At 36.4% G+C, this 24,376-nt stretch overlaps 1 protein-coding gene and 1 long non-coding RNA gene across 4 annotated transcripts in view; one reads left to right on the top strand and one right to left on the bottom strand.

The window, feature by feature from the left end:
• Positions 1–24,376, top strand: part of ANGPT1 (angiopoietin 1) — a 277,865-nt gene that overhangs the window by 3,873 nt on the left and 249,616 nt on the right. The window lies entirely within an intron of this gene.
• The window catches only part of LOC114006011 (uncharacterized), a 33,549-nt gene continuing 23,456 nt past the window's right edge, over positions 14,284–24,376 (bottom strand). The window contains exon 5 of the long non-coding RNA XR_003547784.1: positions 14,284–14,469. This is a non-coding gene — a long non-coding RNA (uncharacterized LOC114006011). The remainder of the gene's footprint in view (positions 14,470–24,376) is intronic.

The raw sequence follows: 24,376 nt of genomic DNA, 5'->3' as shown, positions 1-24,376 counted from the left end.
TAGGGAATCCTGAGGTCTGTTTTACTTTTGTCAATGTTTCGGTGGCTGAGGCTGCAATATGAAATGAGAGGATTCTCTTTTGTTTAATTTTTGCATGTGGGGGACTTCCTCATTGTGTAAAATAAGTAGACAATTGATAAGTATGTTTTAATAATTTGTCACTAAACTTTAAGACAATAAATATGTATGATTTATGCATAGAGATTAGGGAAAAATGGCAGTTGCCAAGAAGATTAATAGAAATAACTATATTAAAATTTTTTCCTTCTACTTTCTAGAAGGCACATGCCCTTGCCAGAGAGAGACAGAGTGATAGAGAGAGAGGAAGAGGGGGAAAGCACTCCCCCAGGGGGATGCGGTATTGCTGCCATCTCTTTCACTCCATTTTCCAACTTGCTGGGATTTGGTGCATGCCCGCATACCTGCCCAGAGTATTTTCTAAACTGCTGGGCCAGGACTTGAACTGTAGGGTTAGCAGTGTACAATCTGGCTCCCTTAACCCCCAGGACACAGAGTTAACTCACAATAATTATCTTCTCAATCACATTGTGGAAATGTCCCACCTACTTCATTTGGAGAATAGACTTTAATTCTCATGCCATGTAGGAGCCCTACAGAATTTCTATTAACTTTTCAACTGATAGGCTTTATAGTTTGCTTGTTACAGGTCAGAATCCAAAATTTCAAGAAGTAATATAACCTATTTGGCTCAGAAGATGAGCAGTTAGAGTTCTATCAGCCTTTTAGAAAACTTTTCCCCAACTGTCTCCACTCATGGGTCTCACTCAGGTCTTAGGGTCATAGTGAGAAGGTCCTTTTTGTGGCTAATTACAACTCTACCTTACTCTGATGGAGCCATTTCATACTGAGCCTTTGAATAGCACTCATTTCATGTGTAATTGTTGTTTTAATGTAATGTACAGTGAACAAGAATGTGTCATTATTTTTCTTAAACTCCTCCTACAGTTTCCTATTACATAAGAATAAACTCAAAATTTCTTACTATGTGGCCTGTGAGATCCGCCCCTACCATGGAGACATGGCCTCCTTATTTACTACCTTCAAATGACATTCCAGACACTCAAATGACATTGACCTTCTTGGTTTTTCTCCAACAGACAAGCTCATTCTTGCTTTAGGGATTTTACAAGCTGTTTACTCAGCTCAGAAAATTCTCCTTAGCTTAAATGGCCACTATTACTTATTACCTTCTGGACACAAAGCAACTTCCTATCGTATCATTCTGTTCTATTTCTTCATGATATTTGCTAATATATTAATTATTGTTCCCCGGGTTATTCATTCTGTGTGCCCTAATAAAAATGAAACTCTACAAGCATCAGATTCTGATCTATGTTATTGATGTGAGGTCTCTTACACTAAGATGAACGTTTGATGTGTAGATTTTAATAAGTATTTGTGTAATGAGTGACTCCTTGTTCTCACAGACACCACGTTCTATAAAACGAAGACTGTATCTGTCTTGTTCACTATTTTTTATGTATTATTATTTGCGGCAGATTGACTGTTCTAGCATAATACCTACACTATAGGGGGTAGAGAATAATTAAAACGAATATTTTATTTAACTTTATTTATTTAAATTTGACTAGAGAGGGACAGAGGGAGAGAAAGAAAGTAAGAAAGAAAGCTGACAGGTCTGGGAATCAAACCATGGTCAGCCATGTGGGAGTCCAGCACCCTTAATCATTATGCCACCTGCCAACCCTGGCAGAGAATAATTTTTAATTGAACAGAGAAATGAATAAATTTCATGGGCAGATTTGGACAATAATTACATGTATGCATGAAACAGAGATTCAACTATATTCTATACATTACCTTTTATCTGCATAATAGGAGAAATTTTCATTAATATTCTGAATTTTTATTCTCCATATCAAGGGTCAGCAACAATTGCCCTTTGGCCAAACTCTACCCACCACCTGTGTTTATAAAATCGTTTTATTAGTAAGCAACTGTACCCATTCCTTTAAATATTATCTACGAATTTATAAAACAATTTTCTTGAAACAGAACCACATCTATTTGTTTATTTGGCATCTATGGCTGCTTTCTTCTTACAAATGCAGGGTTGAAGAGTCACAGCAGAGACCAAGTGGTACATACAGCCTCCAATATTTAACTACCTGCCCCTTTCAGAAAGCGTTTGCTAATCCCCACTCTGCATCACAAGAGGAACTGGTATTAATATTGGGATCATTGCAAGGTAAATTGTGAGGTTTGTTGTGTGGGAAAAAGTTTGCCCTCCAGGAGGCCCAGTAATCTTCAGGTCCATGCCAGCTGGCAGAGAGCCTGACTAAGCCATTTCTTGGCTTGGTGTCTGGACATGCTGTGAGGTGACATTGTAGAGACATACAGGCAGGGAAATTTCAAGTCTTTTCCTTCTGCTGCTCACCAGTACATGGACAGGGGAAAACTCCCAAAGCAGATAAATGGCTGAAAAGAAAAGGCACCTGAATAGCAGTAAAGATTAGCAGCCTCTGGGTAAACGAGTCTAGGCTGCAGGGTCCTCTGCTTTCTGTGCCTGTTTCATCCAATTGGTTGGGGCATTAACAAGAATGTTAGCAAAATATTAGAAGCATTCTGTTTTCTTGGAAATGGGACTTCAGCTCAGTCTCTTGCACCCAGTCCATTTAGAAATCTCTTTTCTTCTATCATGTGTTTTAGAAATAAACACTAGATGTGTTCTCACTTTTGTAGATGATGAGAGGGGAGGAGCGGAAAGTAGGTTACTCAGCTACTGAGTACACAGCTTTACCAGCCTCTGTGCTATAATTTACTAATTAAGAAGGTTTGTTTTCATTCTGACATGGCTGCGTCTCTGCATGGAAACACTAGCAGCCTTTTCCTGGGCCTTGTCTTCTTTTCTTTTCTTTCTTTCTTTCTTTTTTTTTAATACCACAAGCTCTATTGTGTCATTTGCTTAGATGCGCAACTCTAATTACAATCTGAGTCATCCTCAACATTTGTTCCAATACAAGATTATCTCTTACAGTGAAGTTGGGAAATTCCAAACCCCCTTTGGTTTTAGCCCATGGTTTGAGGGAGGGAGGGCCTCTTAGTGTTTAAAGCTTTTTACAATGTGTACAAAAGATGTGTCCCCTCTCTTACCAAAAAGTTTTTCAAGAATGAAGCTCTCTATGGATTACCTTTTCTTTATACTTGGAGGTTTTTTACTTGTAGAGTCTCTACCTGAATGTTCTTTAATTCTTCCATTAAAACATTAGAAGTGAGTTTACAGGCTTCTTTGGTCTTAGCTGTCTACGCATGTGATCTGAATATCTTTTTCAAATAAATAAAAATATAATTTCTAACAGAGATACTAATGTAAAACATACAACGCCAGATTCATGCAGCTCTACCTATAGCTAATAATCTCATCGATAATGCATTCTGTCCTGTGCAGATCTTTTCTTTCATCAATAGCTATTGGAAAATGCAAGATAAATATTACTGGTTTGTACTATTCTGAAGCACTGCACAGGTCACTTATTATAGGTCTACATCAGATTGTATTTCCTAAATTTGTGCTGATCTGTTGAAAGCTGATGCAAAACTAGTGTAGGGGGTAAAGACATGTCTAAAGTAAATCGGCAGCTGAAATACTAATAAAATTCAAGTGAAATGTGGATATTATGAATCGTTAGTAGTACATACATGTAAGCCATCAAGCTTACTGGTATTAAAAAGTGTAGTACCGGGACCAGGAGTTAGCATAATGGCTATGTCGCTGGAGTCCCATGTAGTCGACTGCGGTTTGAGTCCTGGACCTAGTGGCTTAAAACTCACGCTGGGAGCGTGTGCATGCCCAGGATCCTGAGAGGAGAATGGAAGAGAAGGGATTGTGGAGTGGCCACCATCCCCCCTGGGGGGGGTGATTTCTCACTTTCTGTCTCTCTGTCTCTCTCTGTTTGGCAAGCGCACATGCCCTATATCAAAAACCTCTCTCTCAAAAAAAAAATGTACCATAAAGTTACTATAAATCTCTACAAAATGGTTGATAGCAATTGCAGAAGAGGGTGTATTTTCAAGGTAAGCGACCTGTATCACTAAACTCATTCAGAAGGGACACATTTTATAGGTAGACTTGATTTTGTTTCTGAAAACTGAACAAGTTAAATGATAATAGTAGGTCCTAAAGATTACTGAAGATTTTCCAGTCTTAGAGAAACAATAATTTTTTTTAAGAGTTTTTTCACTATAGGGCATGTGTGCTCGCCAGACAGAGAGAGACAGAGAGACAGAAAGCGAGAAATCACCCTGGGGGGGGGCTGGCCAAGCCGCAATCCCTTCTCCTCCATTCTCCTTTCGGGATCTTGGGCACGCATGCACACGCGCCCGGCGTGAGTTTTAAACCACCGGGTCCGGGACGTGAACTGCGGTCGACTACGTGGGAGTCCAACGACATTACGCTAACTGCTGGCCCCAGAAACAATAATTTTTTAAAAGAATTATTTTACTTAACTTTATTTACTTTATTTATTTTAATTTGACCAGAGAGGGACAGAGCAAGAAAAAGATGGAGAGAGAGAGAGAGAAAGTGAGAAAGCAGTCCACTAGATACAGGACTTGAACCATGGTCGGTCATGTGGGAGTCCAGCGCCCTTAACCACCATGCCACCTGTCAGCCTCCCACTAAATATTTTAAAATCACAAATTATATTTCCCCTCTAAATCCTTAAAGGCAATCACTAGATTTTGTAAAAACTTTTTAACACCATTCTTGTCTTCACTGTTAGTTTATACTTGACTAGATTAAAATGAAATGAATATAGATTGAGCATGCTTAATGTGAAAATTCGAAATGCAAAATGTTCCAAAATCCAAAACTCTGGTGGGCCAACAAGATCTCATAGTACAAAATTTCATATCTGATCTCATGTGATGTATCACAGTCAAAATATTGCAATACAAAAATATTTTTTAAAAATTGCTTTCAAGCTATTTGCATAAGGCATATATGAAACATAAATGAATTTGTGGCATCCTATCCCCAAGATGTCTCATTAAATCAATGTAAATATTCCCTAAACCAAAAATACCCAAATCTTAAACAGTTCTGGATCCAAACATTTTGAATAAGGGATGTTCAATCTGTATTTAATGACAGTTCAAGGTCAGCTGTACCCAGCAGGTCATGGTATCCACCTTATTTTAATAACACAGATATAATGGGTGAGAAGTATAACCTTATTACTACTGTCACTGATCTTTTCTTTATTTTCCTATTTTACTCAGTTTTTAAATAATAAGAACTATCAAATGACAATTGTCTTAATATTTATTGAATAAATTGAACATTTAATAACTTAAAGAGGCCTATAATAAAGGCTTGGTAGTTTTGTATGAATAAACTAATAAATTTTAAATAATTATTATCAATGGAGCTTGATTTTTAAGCAAGTGATTAGGCAGAAGTTGAAACCCATTTCCTCTTCTTTGCATCTTTCTCAGAGGATTTTTTAGTGATCCCTCTATGTTGAAAGGAATGTAGTTTCAAAATGGCTGCAATAAACATTCAAATAATCAAATATTAGGTAGGTAAAGCTGCTCAAACCAGTCTACTGGTGGGCAGAAAGAAACCACTTGTTATTTTGAATATTTATTGGCAAGATGACATACAGATGTCTACAGATGTCCAAGTCTACTATATGTAGAACATTTTAAGGGTATCAATGTGTAAATTATAAAGTGTCAGGTATTCTATATGCTATAAGTGTTGAAGGCCAGGACCAGCAGGTGGTATAATGATCAAGTTGCTGGACTCAAATGTAGTCAACCGCTGTTTGAGTTCCAGACCTGGCGGCTTAAAACTCATGCTGGACACATGTGCATATGTGCCCAAAATCCAAGAGGAGAATGGAGGAGAAAGGAATGTGGCATGGCTACCACATGGATTTCTTGCTTTCTGTCTCTCTATCTCACTCTGTCTCTCCAGCAAGTAGACATGCCCTATAGCAAAAATCTCTCTAAAAAAAAATAGTGTTGAGGACCACCTACATTTAATATGACCAGATTTGTTAAGATAATAGACATTATTTGTTCATTAGTGGCAAGTAGTCTAATTGGTCTAATTCCTAAGTTGCCCAAATCTATGATCATTTATATTTATCCGTTTTTAATTTAGGAACATGTAGTATTTGATGATTGCTCAATAATGAAAGTTACAATATTCACTTTATTTTCAAAATGTTCCTTCTGGTATATTAGATTTACTTAGCTAATCTTGATTTTTACTTTTACTATATGACATTTATACGGAATAGAAATCTCAGACCTGCTATTTTCCTTTTCATATGTGGTAATTTTTTAGTGTTCTTTTAAGACACTTGTCCATGTTATAAAGGTAGTTTATGAAGCTACTTTTTCAAACTCTCCTAAATTGTGCTACATCATAATATGCCCAAAGAAGATGACCAAGTGAGGGCAATGCTGTTCATTCTATTAGCTCTAAGGAGCCTTTTCTCTTTCTTCAGTAGATGAATAATGCACAGCTCCAATGTCAGCTCTTATATGACTTTATTATTAAGTTTACTACTGTTTTAAAAATTAAAGTTCTAAGGGTGGTGTGGTGGTTTAGGCACTGGCTAGCCGTGGTTCGAGCAACAGACCTGATGGCTTGCTTTCTTACTCTCTCACTCTTTCTCTGGTGAGCACATGTACCCTACAGCAAAATTTAAAAATAATGATAATAAATAAAATTAAATAGTTCATTAAAAAATAAAGTTTTAACTTTTTTTCTGGCTTCCCTATAACTTGTTTTTTTTTCCAACACTGATTTGCTCGTTATGCACTTTAGAGACTTCTGAGCCTCAAAAACCAGGAAAGCAGAGGCAGCGAGTAAGTCTTCAGAGCTGCAAAGACAAAGGGACCTTCCAAGCTAATCTCTTCTTTTCACTTCTCTTCTCACTTCTGTTATTGTTTCTAAGAAAGTTCCATGTGATTTCCACATGCTGTCCACGGAGTGGGAATGCTGGAAAGAAGATGAATAAGGGAGAAAGTGAATGTGCAGGGAGACGGTGGTGTGGTGTTTTAGGCACTGGCTAGCCGTGGTTCGAGCAACAGACCTGATGGCTTGCTTTCTTACTCTCTCACTCTTTCTCTGGTGAGCACATGTACCCTACAGCAAAATTTAAAAATAATGATAATAAATAAAATTAAATAGTTCATTAAAAAATAAAGTTTTAACTTTTTTTCTGGCTTCCCTATAACTTGTTTTTTTTTCCAACACTGATTTGCTCGTTATGCACTTTAGAGACTTCTGAGCCTCAAAAACCAGGAAAGCAGAGGCAGCGAGTAAGTCTTCAGAGCTGCAAAGACAAAGGGACCTTCCAAGCTAATCTCTTCTTTTCACTTCTCTTCTCACTTCTGTTATTGTTTCTAAGAAAGTTCCATGTGATTTCCACATGCTGTCCACGGAGTGGGAATGCTGGAAAGAAGATGAATAAGGGAGAAAGTGAATGTGCAGGGAGACCAATGACAGTCCCTTTATTGAGATTAGTGTGGGGCTCCATGAGGGGCCACATGATTGTAGCAGTATGGGGTGGATTGCTCCTCCAGGAAGGACAGCAATGATTTCTGTCATGGGATTTTAGGCTGCAGGCTGGAGTCATGGAGCTTAGCACTTGCCATTGACAAAGGACAGGCAGCTGGATAGCCAGTTAGCCAATCAAATACGCATGACAAACAAGGTGGTGTACAAAGGACTGGGAGGCAGGAAGGATTCTGCTATAGCCCCTATTGTTGGGAAGCCTAAACCCACCAAAATAGGCAGACACGAAAACAAATACATTGTTTGTATCTACCTTTTTCTATGGCAAATATAAAGACAGTACAATCCAGAGATGTGGCATGTTGTTCCTAGATGCAGACTGCCTGGATTTGAATCCTGACTGTACCACTTACTTGCTGTGTGATCTCGGGCAAGTTCTTCAACTTCTCTGTACCTTAGTTTCACTATAGGTAAAATTGAGGTGATAAGTGTATCTATACCATAGGAAATATATGCATAATTCAAGTTAGTTACTTTTATATATTCTATCATATAGTAAATACTAAGTAAATATTAGTTAGGGGAAAGCAGTGTTAGATGTTCAGCAGTTTCATCACTGTCAGGCACTTTGCAAGCACTTCACATGTGCAAGTTCACTGAATACTCTCTAAAGCCAATATGATGTAGATAATATTACAATTGTCTCATATGGCAAATGAGCAAACTGAGGCACAAAGAGAGGAATAACTCACCCAGGGTTACACGCTGGCTAAGTTTCAGGGCCAGCACCCACACCCGGGCAGCCTGGCTCCATGACCTGTGCTTCACCAACTATGGGATTAGCCACAGCCACTTTTATCATGTCTCCTCTTGTCAACCCTCAAACATTAAGTCTGTATTTAAAAACTTTCCTATAGTAGTCTTTGTGTCTAAAACCTTAATTCTTTCATACTAAATGAGTTGCCCCTTTCTCGAGTTCTGTTTCAGACAATCATTTGTCCGCATCCCAACTCTAAAGCCCCGTGGTTAAATTGACTGTGGTGAAGGTTATGCTGCTGATCGAAGCACAATAGCCCAATTCTCTCTGCCCTCCCACAGGTCTGTTAACAGACCGTAGAATCCCGCGTCTGCAGTCCCTCCCGCCTATCTCCATAGAAGCACCACTTCTTGAAGTTATAGAGCTTAATTGAATCTGACTATTTATCTAAAAACTTCTAAAACACAAAGAAAGGCTTACAATTGCTTTACATGGGGTGAAGCTGCCTATTCTAAATATCTCCCATTCAATTTAATGACCTCCCTCTTAGATTTGTCTATAGGCAATCCTGCTTGGAAAAGCAAAAGCACATTCTGGAACTTAAAATATTATTTGCATGCACTTTCTTTGGTGGGTCATTCAGAGAGTTGTAAAAATGAGAAGAAAAGCCTTGTTTTCTCAGGCAATAACCTCTTATCTCACTTCCTATTTTATTTATCACTGTCCCTATTAATTAAAATATTTCCGGTATTTTGGTTCAAGGCCAAGAACACTGCTACTTGTAGGCAATTGTAATGGCTCATCCTCTCTTTCTTCCTGATCTTGGAGGTCTCATGACTCAAGTCTGGGCTTTGAGGGTTTCTCCTTCCATAGCTGATGAGGACCAACCACATGAGAGGGGGAGACTCCAGAGTACCTTCACTTCCCTCTGTCCATTCTTCTTCATGGATTCCCAAGGAGAAAAAAGGACAAAACAGAATTCAACTATGATTTTCCCCCACCTTCCCTTGGTGGGAGAAACTAACACATATTTTAGAAAACAGTGCTATCCACTAACAGTGTTTGGCAAGTTGATGTGGTACGTGCCTGGTAGATACCTATAGGATGTACGTGCATCATGTTGTGCCCAAGCTATTTGGGGGAAACTACTACTTCAGTGAAGCAGACTGAAGGAGTCTAGTGCTAACATTGAATAACAGAGCTCCTTGCCTGATCTGTGACTCACTCTTAAGTGAAGCACAATTTTCTCAGTGTCAAGTTTCCTTTTTGACTGTGTTTTTCTTCTTCCAGCTATGGCTTGTGTTACTTTTCATCTCCTCTCAAGAGATAGCTGACAATGTGACAACTACATATTCATGGAAGCTAGGAATTGACTTAGGTTTAATTGAGCAGCTTGTTCCTTACGGGACACAAGATACTGATAAGATTTATTTTATTCATATAACATAATTGCATTTCCTGCCTGTGGGTAAAATAAATCATAGATCTACAAAGAGGGCAATGAATAGTGCATGTCTGTCACCAAAGCAAGTATTGAAATGACTATTTTAATGCAAGTGTTTAGTTACAATTAGGTTATTAATTAATCTCCCTTGGTAAACAGTATCATAAATGAATAGATAAATATATACATTTTATAAATAGTAGGTAATAATAAACTCATTTTATAGATAAAGAAACGAATGGCTAATGAAAGCAAAATATTTTAAAAGGGATCATTTACTTTCAGTCAGAAGTAGAATTTGAACCCAGACTTTCTGAGTTGTTAAATGTAAAGATCTTCCCTAGTTTTTGCCTTTTTCATTTTCTTTCACAAATTAAAAGAAATTCTGAGTAATGGGGAGCTGGAAGAGGTTCTAATGAATGAAGCCTTTGTAGAAATTTTTGGAGAATATACTCGTGATAAACAGGCTTCTTCAGCAGTCAGAATAATTTACTATACATATGTATAAATTATTATTTTTTAAAATTTTTTATTATCATCATAATCTTCTTTATATTACATTGGATTACAAGTTTCCTTTTTGACTGTGTTTTTCTTCTTCCAGCTATGGCTTGTGTTACTTTTCATCTCCTCTCAAGAGATAGCTGACAATGTGACAACTACATATTCATGGAAGCTAGGAATTGACTTAGGTTTAATTGAGCAGCTTGTTCCTTACGGGACACAAGATACTGATAAGATTTATTTTATTCATATAACATAATTGCATTTCCTGCCTGTGGGTAAAATAAATCATAGATCTACAAAGAGGGCAATGAATAGTGCATGTCTGTCACCAAAGCAAGTATTGAAATGACTATTTTAATGCAAGTGTTTAGTTACAATTAGGTTATTAATTAATCTCCCTTGGTAAACAGTATCATAAATGAATAGATAAATATATACATTTTATAAATAGTAGGTAATAATAAACTCATTTTATAGATAAAGAAACGAATGGCTAATGAAAGCAAAATATTTTAAAAGGGATCATTTACTTTCAGTCAGAAGTAGAATTTGAACCCAGACTTTCTGAGTTGTTAAATGTAAAGATCTTCCCTAGTTTTTGCCTTTTTCATTTTCTTTCACAAATTAAAAGAAATTCTGAGTAATGGGGAGCTGGAAGAGGTTCTAATGAATGAAGCCTTTGTAGAAATTTTTGGAGAATATACTCGTGATAAACAGGCTTCTTCAGCAGTCAGAATAATTTACTATACATATGTATAAATTATTATTTTTTAAAATTTTTTATTATCATCATAATCTTCTTTATATTACATTGGATTACATATAACTTTCCAGTGTATTACATTGCTTTTTATACCTATGTATAAATTATTGTAAGAAGGCTACTAATCTTAGAATTGCTTTTTTAGCATCATTTCTTCTCCAGTACTTTTTTTTTTAAATTTCACAAATATGTCAAAGACAAATAAATCATTGTTATTTATACTTTGTTTTCAAATGCATAAATGAGTTTCTTAGACTAATTGTTTCAGTCAGGGTTATCCTGATATGAATATGCAAATAAAGATAATACTTTAAATGAGCTTATCTGCATTTTTACTAAGAAATACTACATTATAGTACTAAGTTATATTTCTTTCAGCTAAGTAGAGTTGAGATATATTTAATAGAGGAGATTGTTTATTATTTTGAACATTAATGAATTAGGATACTGTTCATGTGTACTATTTTGAGAGTCACCATTTATTGCCTTTAAATAAAAACAAATGCCATATGTATTTGGATTTTTTTAAGTGTTTCAGTTTATGAGAGTAATCATTGGATGCAGCTTCAATAGCACATACCACTATGATGCTGTCTGTTTTCCACAGGCTAGGACCACATAGGAGGCCTGAGTTCAATTCCTGGTCCAACCTAAAGGCTATTCACTGTGATGTACCTGTAATCCCACTAGGGAGGTTGATAAAGGGGGATTGCATTATGGTAAAACCATGTTTATCTCAAGTTTATGTTTAGCAAGAAAAACAGAACATAAACACTTTTGAAAGTGAAAGTATCGGTATCTTGTATTGATAGCCAAGATAAATTAGTGAACTGAGGAGATCTTGGTTCAAATAAATGATTGAAGCTGACAATAGAAGTGAAAATCCCATGCTCAGCCTTCAACAAAGAAAACTCCTACTGAGTACTGAATATACACAGGAGCTATAAAAATCTCCATGTCAGAGAGTAAGAGACAGTTTTACTTTTTACCATGTATCATATGGAACTGAAGCTTACGTACTTTGAGTTCACAAATCAAACTTGTGCATTTTGCAAAGGAAAAGGTCACTAAGAAAATAAACTATGCTAAGCATAAATTATCCCTATATATATATATGCTCTTTTTTTTTTCTCTCCATGAATCAAAATTCCCCACAAAGGGGAATTTTACTGACTGTTCCCTTGCAGACAGACCAACTGTAATCACATGAGGTAAACATTCACCTCAAGAAGTTACTGTCTTTATAATAAAATAAATGAAGCTTAGAATTGGATCACTTGACCCTTTCTATTATCTTCTTCCAAATCAAAATGCTTGCATCTCTTAAGAGCCGGCATTTTCTTAGATCTGCAGTTGGGCCCAACACATTCAACCTTCAGCATAACCTTCTTTGGAGTTGTTGCCTTTTTCTGGAAAATGAGCCTTGGTCTGTCCACCAAGACCACTCTGCTTCCTGTCATAATGCTGCTTTCCCTGAGCACACAGAGAATCCTTGTCCTTTTTGAACTTCTTACAGGAAGTCCAGGGGGCTTTAGGGCCATTCGCCTTGCTTGCAGGTGTGCTATCTGCACAGAGAGAGCCATTTTATTATTTCAAATATTAATATCTTCCATTGGATTTAATTTTGAAGATTAAAACCAAAAACATATTAGAGACAACTAAAAAATGAAATAAATACCATATAGGTATATTTAAAATTTTTTTTATTTTCAGATAGTTCACCAAATATTTTGAGAATGTCTTTTCTGGAGATATACAAATATTCCATTTAAAAAAGTGATGCATGTTTACTTTTTTTCTGATTACTGAGTATGGCAAAAAGCTCTCTTTTTTTTTTTATGATTTTTGTCATAGGGTTCCTGTGCTTGCTTGGGAGAGAAATCACCCCTGGCAAGGGGGGGTGGGGCGCTCGAGGTATGTGGCCTTGCTGCAATCCCTTTTCCTCTCAGGATTTTGAGCATTCACAAACAACGCACCCAGTGTGATTTTTAAGCTGCCGATCTGGGACACAAACTACAGTTGGCCACCTTATGCCACCTGTTGGCCTCTTGATTTTTTTTTTTTAATAAGTAATATACACATGTCCTACCTGTTTACTCAGTAGAGCTGTATTATAGTCTTTGAGAAAGGTATAGTTTGAAAAGCTATATACAGTTTCAAAGTTTAGGAACAAAATTTTAATACTCTAGCATGTCTAAATACTAACACTATGTAAATAAAATATAGAGGTTTTGTTTTGATTTTTGTTTTTTTGTTTTTAATGAGATGGAAAGAGTACAAGTAAAGTAGATGAAGAACAGGACTAGAGGATAAGTGATCACAACAGCACCACCTGTTTCATGAGCCACCCTCACATGAAGAATTCCCTTCCCCTTGAACATGACTAAGTAATTAAAGAAAACTCAGTCTCCATCTTGTTCACTACAACACGCGTACTTCGAGCCCTGAATTTCTGTGTTCAAAGTCCATTTATCCTGAAGTCGCCAAGTTGAGGAAGTAGACACATGGAGAGGCCATGTGTGGGTACTCTGGTTAGCAAATCCCCGTGTTTGAGCCATCCTAGATCAGGCTCTAGACATGCGAGTAAATGAGCCTACACAGAATTCTAGCCCCCACTCACTGAGATTCCTCCAGACTTGGAGTTAAGTCCTGAGACATCATGGACATCCAGAATATTCCTTCTGTTTGAAATACTGACCCATAGACTCTGTTGTTACAAGCTGCTAAGTTTAGGAAGTAATACGGTAAATCAACAATAGTGACTGGATAGTCACCATTTACTTAGGCATACACACAGGGCTTACCATGGTGCCTATCACTAAACTAGCTGTGAAAGAACAGTGCATAAGACATATCTGCTTACCAGAAACTTGCATTCTAGTAAGGATTATAATATGGATAGAATGTCTTAGGTACTGGTTGTTAGGCTAATACCTTTACTGTCTTTCTCTTTTCTTAATGGTTTAACTATTTCGGTTTCACATAAATTTAGTAAGACTCAATACATATAACTTGAAGGCTGAATATATCTTTGTGCTCCGTTAAGTAAAATGCTTATTTTTCTACTTTCAAAATAGTATTTGAAAAAAAGCCTCAGAGACCACCTAAGCTCCAAGTAGAGGAAAATGCCTTAATACCAGAATGATGTACTGTGCTAGTTTATGTGAGTCTTAATGTTTACATGGTTTGTGATTCTTTTTTTCTGATCATTTAAAGATTGTGAAAATCTCAGTGAATCAAATTTTTGAGAATCTAGGCATGAAACTATTTTATAACTCTATATTACTTACCCTGTCATGTTTGGGCTGTAAGTTTAAATCCAGATGTTTCTGAAAGCTGTTTCTGAGCATGGCTGACTGGTGATCTCCCAAATGTAAAATCAGTTAGCACCATCTGTTCAATTCCCAAAGGTTTGAAACTTTTTGCAATAAAATCCATCTCAGAGTCACCCTCTCTTCACTGATGAGCATAAGATCTGGTCTCTGATAAAACAGGTACAGGAATATTCATGTAAATATATGAAATGCTTTGCTTATTATATTCTTTTCTGATTAAAAGTTACTGGAAAACAACAGTAAATACAAAGAACATAACTATTTTTGGATTCTTTGACTCAGTAATACAATGTCTGGAATCATTCCCAAGGAAATAACTCAACAGAAGAAAAAAGCAATATATATATATATATATATATATACACACACACACACACACATACCTATTTATTACAGCTATCATAGCAGAAACATTGGCGATTATAACTATTATTATTTATTTGGTACCCACTACAATACCTTCCATGCCTGATATCTAATCCTTAAAAATACCTGAAAGATAAGCATTAGCTATAAGCTTTGCATAAGAAAATGGTGTGCAAGCTCTCATAGCAATAAATGGCCAAACTGGTGGACATTCTAACTCAGGATAAAGAAAGGACATGTCATTAGTGACCTCATGACTGCAGTTGGCTTGATAGTTAAGGCACTAGACTCCCATATGGCTGACCACAGTTCAAGCTGATCCTGGTGATTTGCTTTCTCACTTTCCCTTTCTTACTCTCTGTCTCTCTCTGGTGAGCACACATTACCTACAGCAAATTAAATAATAATAAGTGAAATAAAATGATTATTAAAAAAACCATATTTGGACAAGAGAAGATACCCATAAGATGTTGAAAGAACAAGTATGTTATAAATCTGAACAATTACAGTTCTAAAAATAATAACCAAAATTTTGAGGAGTTAATACATACCAAGTTCTGGGGCAGACACTTTAAGGGCATTAGTTTGTGTGACTCTCACCACTCTGTACATAGATACTGTTTTGTCCTTTTATAGAAGGGATGTGTGTATTATAGGACTGACTTTATGTATAGGAAATAGGGTGTGAGTGTGAATTTACAAATACAGGCACACAACTATTGAGAGGATCACATCTCAAGTAGTTACAGTGATTACTTTCTAGTAATGGAATTAAAGAATATCTTTTCATTTTTCTCTTCTATGCCTATTTTAGTTGTTGTACAATATGAATATTACCAATTTCATGATCAAAGTAACGTAAGCTTTATTTTAAAGAAAGAAATAAAAGGTCTATTTAGAATGGGTCAGTCAGTGGTATGGTGGTTAAGATGGATGGATACCACATGGATGACTGTCCAGTTCAATTCTTGGGCCAGATGGCTTGAAAAACACTCTAGGTACATGTACATGTGTGCCCCAAATCCAGAGATAAGAATGGAGGAGAAGAGATAGCAGTGTGGTCATCCTCCTGACCCCTGGAATTTCTTCTCTCTCTCTCTCTCAGAAGTGCATGCTACCTATAGCAAATTAAAAAAAAAAAAAAGACAAAAATTAGCAAGAGTTAAGTGGATGAGATAAGTATATTTAAAACCATAATAAAATTTCCAAAAGATTTCAAAATTACTATTCTCAAGGTAAATAAATATGAAGGTACCTTTACAAATAGTAGTAGAATCTGTACAAAAGGAAACACTGGAGACATACTTTGGGGCAGGGAGTTTTCTTTTGATTTCTCTATGTATTACCATCAAAACAGCTATCTTCTTATAAGACAAATTCTGAATCTGCTTTTATCATATTGTGATTATTTATTCATTTTATACAAATTTTTATTTCTTACTCTCTTGTTTCTCTACTTTGTTGAAAAATTAATGTTGAGAGCACTTAAAATTGTGAATTATAGAGACAGAAATTTGGTTGGGGTAGTCCACATCTTTGGTTGATTTTATCCTGTCTACTCAGAGGAAGAAGTAAATTAAAAGAATTTTATTCATGAATTTACAAGTTATAAAACAGAAGACAAATAGTTTATCTAGGTTTGTAGGATATAAATCCAAGGTTATGTGCTCCAGGATTTAATGTAGCAAAGAGAACAAAGAGAAATATAGGAGAGAGATTAAGGAAGTTCTGACTATGTGAGATAAAATACATGAAATTACTTTGTAGGAACTTAATATCTATCCCATTGGTGGGACCAGCAAATTGAATGGTGGTTAGGGTGCTAGACACTCCCACATGACTGACCACAGTTCAAACTTTGGACCTGGTGGCTTTCTCTCCCTCTTTTTCTCTCTCTAGTAAAATTAAAACACAAAAATGAATGAATAAATAAAAAAATAAAATAAAATAATTCTAAAAAAGAAAAATATCTATCCCACTGCAGTCTTCATTAGGCAGCCAGAATTTTCCAAAAATCAAAACCAATCATGCCATTCCACTAGTTAAATCACAGGAATGAACCCATAAAATCCTCAGAATGAAGTTCAAATTCTGTATTTTACCTCTATACGCTGGCTCTTGCTTCCTTCTCTGTTTCACCTTTCACGATTTTCTCCGTTGTTCTTTATGTTCTGGCCATCTCTAAATCCTAGTAATTCTGTGACAATATCATGATTTATTCTTTTGACATTGTGCATGCTTTGCTGCAGGAAATTACCTGTGTCTCTCCTGCTCCATCTTCCAAATTCTGCGTAGTGGATATGTATGGATGACTGGAGGAATAATTGAATGACTAGATGTGATATACGTCTTGCAACTCACTATTAGGTGATAGAATTTGACAGGGAGGGTGATAAACAAGATAGTGAAAACTTTCCTTCAAAGTTTTTAAAGGGCAGAGACAATCGTCATAGTAAGACAATGAGTTTGGATTCTGCAGTTGTGTTATGGAAGAGTGGAGCCGGAATAGCAGGGAGAGTAAAGGAAATAAATTCTAAAGTAACAGAATAATTAGACAGATATATGAATAGAGGGGGAAGCAGTAAGGAAATCAGGCAGCAGATTAAATTTTGAGTGGAAAGTAATAAAATCAGACCAATACAAATAAACTAGAAGTTTTAATCAATAATATTGCGATTTTAAAACTGGATTCATTGCAAAAATCTTTTATTCAGGTAATAAGTGCTTGTTGTGAAAAATGCAGTATTTCTGTATCTGTGTGATATGGGACCATCGATTTTGGATGCCTTTCATAATAAGCCTTAATATTGTATAATGTGATATTGACTTCATTCCCATCTTTCTGAGAGGAAGAAAGGATGAGCCTAAGTTACTATAAAAGTTGTCAACCCAGGATAAAGAGTCATATTCTGTGTTCCATTTCCCTGTCTATCCTTTAAACAAGTTATATAGCACTGAATGTGTTAGGGAGTTGAGTTACTTAAGTCTAAGTTACTTACATTGTGGCTTCCATCCACTTAAAAGTACACACTTTCACTGTCAGGCAAAATACACACTACATTAGTCTATTTGTGTTTATATACACATTTAAATAAAAGAAGAATGTGTTTATTCTTTTAAGTCTCTTTGATCTTTGCAAATTAAGTGAATCCCACTAAAAAATAAAAGCAAAAAAAAAAAAAAAAACCATGGTTCTATTCTGAAAATAAAGGAATTAACCATTCCAAGGAAGAATCATATTAAGTACCAAGAGTCTCTTTAGAGAGGTATTAAGGTACAATAAGTGATATTTGATGACCTACACGGCTCATATTACTTATTATTATTTTTTTAAGCAACCTGAGCCTGATGATAGAGTCATTGTATTAACACATTTGTAAGCATGTGCAGTCTCTAATAAAAAACAAGCCCTGTTTAGCATTTCACACTGGATGGTACTTTACAATGCATGTTGTGACTTTGTACAACCCAGAGATAGCTGGTTAACATTGGGAATATGCATCAACTGATAGTTTTGCAAGTTTCAGATGAAATGTTTGAGTAGAAATTTGGTTCTGTAAAAACATAGACATTTCATGTTTGCTCAGCGAGAATAGTGGTCTTGTAACATTGACTGTGTGGCTATTTAAGCAAAGCCATATTTATGCCTGGAAATAAAATATGCTCACTGGGAAATTCACATTCTCTGAAAAACACACATTCCTCTTACATTCTCATGACTTTGTATCATTGAGTCTGATTCACTCTAACTGACCAAGTCCTCTGGAGAACTGAAGAACTCAAGCTATTGATAGGTGATGACCAGGCTGTTGGTAGTAGAGATGAAGAGAGACATTTATGAAAAACAAGTGGAATAAAATTAGAAATCTTCAATTAGCCAATCTTCTCTTCTTGAACAAAAAGACAAACCAGAATTATTATCTGGCCTCCTGCCTGTTTTATAGGGAAACATGCTATTTTACCATCTGTAATCCACTTATATGAGGAGAAAATGTGCACTATGAAAAAATCATGCATGGATTTCAATTATTCTTCACTAAAATAAACTTTACATTTCCATTTAGTTTTTGAAATCCCCTCATATGTCTGTGTGTGTGTGTGTGTGTGTGTGTGTGTGTGTGTACCCATGGTTGTGCATGAACATAGTTTTGCTTTCAGCATGTGATGCATGAATTGGGCAGGCTACTTTACCTTTCATACTTCAAACTTCCACATCTATGAAATGAGAATAATAGTGCGTTCCTTAGAAGGTTGTCACAGTGATTATGTGAGACAATAAAGTATGAGTTTAATAAGTTGCAATTTTTTTTCCTTATTAATTGCGAGAAGGTATGTGTGCTTACAAGAGAGAGACAGAGAAAGAGAAAGAGAGAAGGAAAACACTCCTAATTGGGGTGTCATCACACTGCCATCCCTGCACCTTCATTTCTCCTTTCTGTGGGGATCTTGTGATGCCCAGTGTGTTTTTCAAGCCACAAGGGCCAGGATTCAAACCATGATTGACCATATGGCATCCAGTTCCCTTAAACACCAGGCTATGGGGCAATTTAACTTCCTCCTAAAAAGGGTTGTAATGAAAGAAAGGAAAATAGTAACTTCACACTGGAGAAGGTTGACAAACAAGACCTGAAGCCTGGTGATCCAAGTCAAGATCAATAGTAATAAGTCATGTTGGTAAGTCATGTTCGGTTATCGACATTACGAGAACAGCACAGAATGATGCTTTTCTCTGTGATCTTTCTCAAAGCTCACAACCCCTGTCCAATTATGACCAAAAAAAATTTTTTAAATCTCAATTTAAGGACCTTCTACAGAATGTCTGACAAATACTGCTCAAAAATGCTAGGTCATCAAAAAAGCAAGAGGAACCTATGGAGAAATGATGAATAAATGTTATGTGGTATTTTGGATGGGAACCTGGGCCACAAAATAATATGATATAAATTAATGTGAAAAATGTGGACTGTAGTTAACAGGATGATTAAATATGTAAATAGACAAGCAGATACACAAATCCCCATGAAAATGTTTACTTCCCTGAATTTATACACATGCATGGTTATGTTATACATTTGATTTCTGTAGATATTAAGAAGAACTTTATCAGCTAATTATATTGTAACATGAATAGTTCTTCTCTCAATGAAAATTTGATAACAACTCAGGTAGCTGGGCAATGCTTGCTATGTACAGTGAGTTATTTGAGTAGAAAAGGGCTGCAAAAATATAGATAGTATAGATTCCAGTTCCTCAGTATAAAGAATTCTTTAAAATCCTCCTGATATGAGAAAGATAACAAACAAACAAACAAAAACCTTGCCGTAAAGCCTGGAATGCAGTGCAGCCAGTGGTGCGTTGGTTAAGGTGACTGGATCTCATATGGCAGACTGCACAATTCAAGCTGACTTGACAGCTTGAAAAACATGCCAGAGACCAGCGGATGGAGTAATGGTTACATTGCTGGACCCCAACATAGTCAATCACAGTTTGATTCCCAGACCGAGGCTTAAAGCTCATGCTGGGCATGTGTGTGTGTGTGCCCACAATCCTAAGAGCACCATGGACATCCCCCCTTGAGTGGGGGTGATTTCTTGCTTTTTGTCTGTCTCTCCGGTGAGTACATGTGCCCTATAGTAAATCCCCCCCCAAAAAAAAAAAAACCAAAAACATGCCAGGCACATGTGCATAAATACCCAAAATATGAAAGGAGGAATGACGGAGGAGGGAGTGGAGCATGATCATCCCCTGTGGAGGGTGCCTTCTCATCTTCCCTTTCTCTCTCTCTGGCAAGCACATGTGTCCTATAGCAAAATTTTAAAAAATAAAGAAAAAGAAGGAAAAAGAGAAGAAGGAAGAGGAGAAGGAGAAGGTGGAAGAGAAGAAAAGAAGAAAGAAAAAGCCCTGGAATACTTCCTAATATTTGTGGGTGACATGATAGTTACAGGCAGAAAAGTTTATACTGGTAGAAAACAAAGATCTTTGTGAGCATATAAAAGTGAATTTGCCAGGTCACTGAGGATGAATTACATGCAATCTGATGTATTCTTTTATTACCTTTCCGCAATAATGCAAATGAAAAAACGTAGTAGATTTGCTAATGGCACACATTTAACATAACATTACAGACTCTATAAATGTCTTTCTCCTAAGCCCTTGAGGCTACAGGCTTTTAAAGTGAGAATGCTTAGGATATAATTTTTTCTTTCAAAAAGCATATTAATTTCCTGTCTATCATTAAAAGGGGTATAAGTTGTACCAGAACAAGAAATTAGAATGATATCATCATCTTATGGAAGTATTTACTATAAAACAAAATATCTCCAAACATTTTTTATGTTCCATCAGCTCTGGAAAGTTGTTTTTTGTTTTCGTTGTGAGAATATGGTTATGGTTTTGACGCCTCTGTTCTGTAACAGTTGTGCATGACATTACGCAGATTGCACAGAGATCAGTTGTGGAATATTCTCTGCTCATTTCAGCCTACAGAGAGTGGTTAAAGGCAACATGCAACCAAGCCAGCAAACTCTGTATGATGTTATTCTTTTGTATGCCTCATGAAAAGGTATTTTTAAAATGTGGCATGGTGTTGTTATCCATATTCCTTATGTCAAATCTCATCGCTTGGTAACACGTGAGAAACATGTTGTATGTTAGCTAGGAGCTTATGAAGTACAATTTGAAAAGCCAGAAATCTGGCTTAGCTTTCAAATAAAAAAAAAATGAGATTGCTGTGATAAAATTGCGTAAATTAGGGATGGAAAAACATCCTAGACTTTGGCCAATTTAAGGCTGATTTGTGGGCTGTGTTTATTGCCTGTCTTAGTTTTCAGAGATGACATAACTAATGGCATTATTCTCCAAGAGTGTGAGAATGGTTGTGCCTTAAACTTTTCCACAATGACATTCTTTGTATATAATAAAGTCTGTCCTAGAGCTTGTGCAGATAGTTCATAAAGCCTGTGGTTAATAAAAAAAATGGCTTTCCAAGGTTGCATTTGTTCATTTGTTCATTCACTAAGTATTTGTTGACTGATACCATGTGTGCAAAGCATTGTGTTAAAACACAGAGGACAAAGATGAATAAAAGCAAATGTCGTCACTAACCTCACAGGGTGGACAGTCCCATAAGAAACTGGATCAAGTGGTCACACAGATAGTGGTGTTTTAAGTTAATAGAGATAGAGAAGAGATACATAGAATAATGAAAATAAAAAGTAAGGAATTGGACTTGGTCAATATATAAATGGGTCAGCTAGTGAAATACACATTTACAATGCTCAGATAGTTCACATTTCCCTTAAATGTGAGCTCTAGATACCAGGAGCTGTTATGTCGAAGTTGTTTGTCCTTGCCTATAGCACCTATGACACACTAAAGACACTATATGAATTTACAAAAAGAAAAAGAAAAGAAAGAAAAAGAAAAGGAAAGGAAGAAAGAAAAGAGAGAGAGAGAGAAAGAGAAGAAAGAAAAAAACCCCAAAAATTAAAAAAGAGAACTAAATGAGCACACCCTGTTTCACGGCTATACCCTAAAGGCAGTAGTTGAACCAGGCAAAGTAACAAGTACCTGTGCTGTTTTCCCAGTTTCACTATAGCTAGTTCATGCAGGTAACCTAGTTACTATTCTCTTTTATTACCACTTGAATCTCACTCTTGAACAATTGACAAATCTGAGGAAGAAAGCTGAGTACAAGTAGCCCAAATATGTCAGCTGGATAGGTAATGTTCTTTTGTGAATACCTTGTAATTTGATCTCAGTTGGAAGGGTTCCTTCCACATACGGCAGGCCTCCTGTGATGTTTGAGGAGTTTAAATTTCAGGAAGGAGACATGTTTAAGAATGTTCAGCAACAGCAACCCATGCATATGTCTAGAAGTTCTAAAATAACTGTATTCTGCAACTTTGTGGCTAAAACCCTGTTATTACTCTTCCTACTAGTATTATATATAGTTGAAATGCATATAATTGCTTTAAAAATATCTAACCCAAATGAAATAAAACCAATGCAGAATAAAGTACGATAGCTGGAATGAATGTTTTGATAGAAGAGGCTTAGCAATTCAAACTAACAACTGCTTTGAATTTTTTTTTTAATCTCATTTTTATTTTTAAAATGTATCATTTTTATTTGACCTAAATAAGTGAGTAATGCCAAGTCAACAAAAGTATCCCTTTTCTCAGACTCAAATCATAGATGCTAATGTTAAAAGGGAAACCTGAAGCCTGCCTAGCCCTACCTCCCAACCAACATAGAATACATAAATTAGGTGGTTTCCATCTCTGATAGTTCAACTTGTTTTGAACACATGTAATGAAGGAGAAATCACTACTAGGTGGGACAGACAACTCTACTGCGAGCATACTCTAGTACATAGAAAACACTAACTTATTGGGGACCAGCAAGTGGTGGGGTGGCTAAGACACTGACACTCCCACATAGCCAACCACAGTTCTAGTCCTGGACCTGGTAGCTTGTTTTCTCACTTTTCTTCTCTTTCTTTTTCTCTGTCTCTCTCTCTCTCTGTCTCTCTATCTCTCTGTCTCTCTCTCTCTCTCTGGTTGAATTAAAAAATAAATGAATGAATAAATAAAATTAAAATAAATATTAATAAAACACTAATTTATCAATGATGGGGTTACTATAGTGTAATTATTGTTGCTGTTGTATTTTAGAGAGATCATTGTACCTACCTAACATTTCTTTTTGTCCAGTTATGCATTCTTATTCATCTATTTTTAATAGCCATTAGCTGGTCAATTTTAAATTGTAAAGACAAACACAGTGTTCACAAGACCGAACACAGGATCACATGTTCCTCACAATAAAAAAACAAAAACTCAAACAAAAACTACAGGACTGGGAGCCAGCAGGTGGCATAGTGTTTAAGGTTCTGGATTCCCACATGGTCGACTGTTGTTTATATCCTGGACTTGGCAGCTTGAAACCTATGCCAGGTGTGTGTGTGTGTATGTGTGCCCAAAATCCAAAGAGGAGAATGGTTAAGGGTTGTGATGTGACTGTCCCCTCTGGGGGAGTGATTTCTTGCTTTCTGTCTCTCTCTGGTGAGTGCATGTGCCCTATACCAAAAGTTTCTCTCCCCACATGGTCGACTGTTGTTTATATCCTGGACTTGGCAGCTTGAAACCTATGCCAGGTGTGTGTGTGTGTATGTGTGCCCAAAATCCAAAGAGGAGAATGGTTAAGGGTTGTGATGTGACTGTCCCCTCTGGGGGAGTGATTTCTTGCTTTCTGTCTCTCTCTGGTGAATGCATGTGCCCTATACCAAAAGTTTCTCTAAACAAGAAAGAAAGAAAGAAAACCAAAGGACTGTTCTGTTAATATTCTGGACATTCTACTTCTTTTACTTCAAACAAGACTTTGGTCATTCTTAGTAGCTTTATGATACTACTAGATCATACTACCCTAAATATGGCCTCAGGTTTCTTTACATGAACAAATTTTATAACTGTTCTTCCTCATCCATGTGTTTTTGTTCATTTTAAGCTAAAAGTAGAAGCTTCAAGTTATCTCTATTAACTTATATTTTTGGGTGGGTTTGTCATTTCTATCCACCAGGAACTTTAAGAATATTGAACCACATGGGCCAGCTGGTTGTATGGTGGCTAAGGCAGCTGATTCAACTTGCCTGACTGCATGGTTTCATTCCCAGACCCAGTGGTGTGAG

This window comes from Tupaia chinensis, unplaced genomic scaffold (assembly GCF_000334495.1).
Source record: "Tupaia chinensis unplaced genomic scaffold, TupChi_1.0 Scaffold145257_1, whole genome shotgun sequence".
Classification (NCBI taxonomy): Eukaryota; Metazoa; Chordata; class Mammalia; order Scandentia; family Tupaiidae; genus Tupaia; species Tupaia belangeri.
This window is presented reverse-complemented; position numbering and strand designations above follow the sequence as displayed.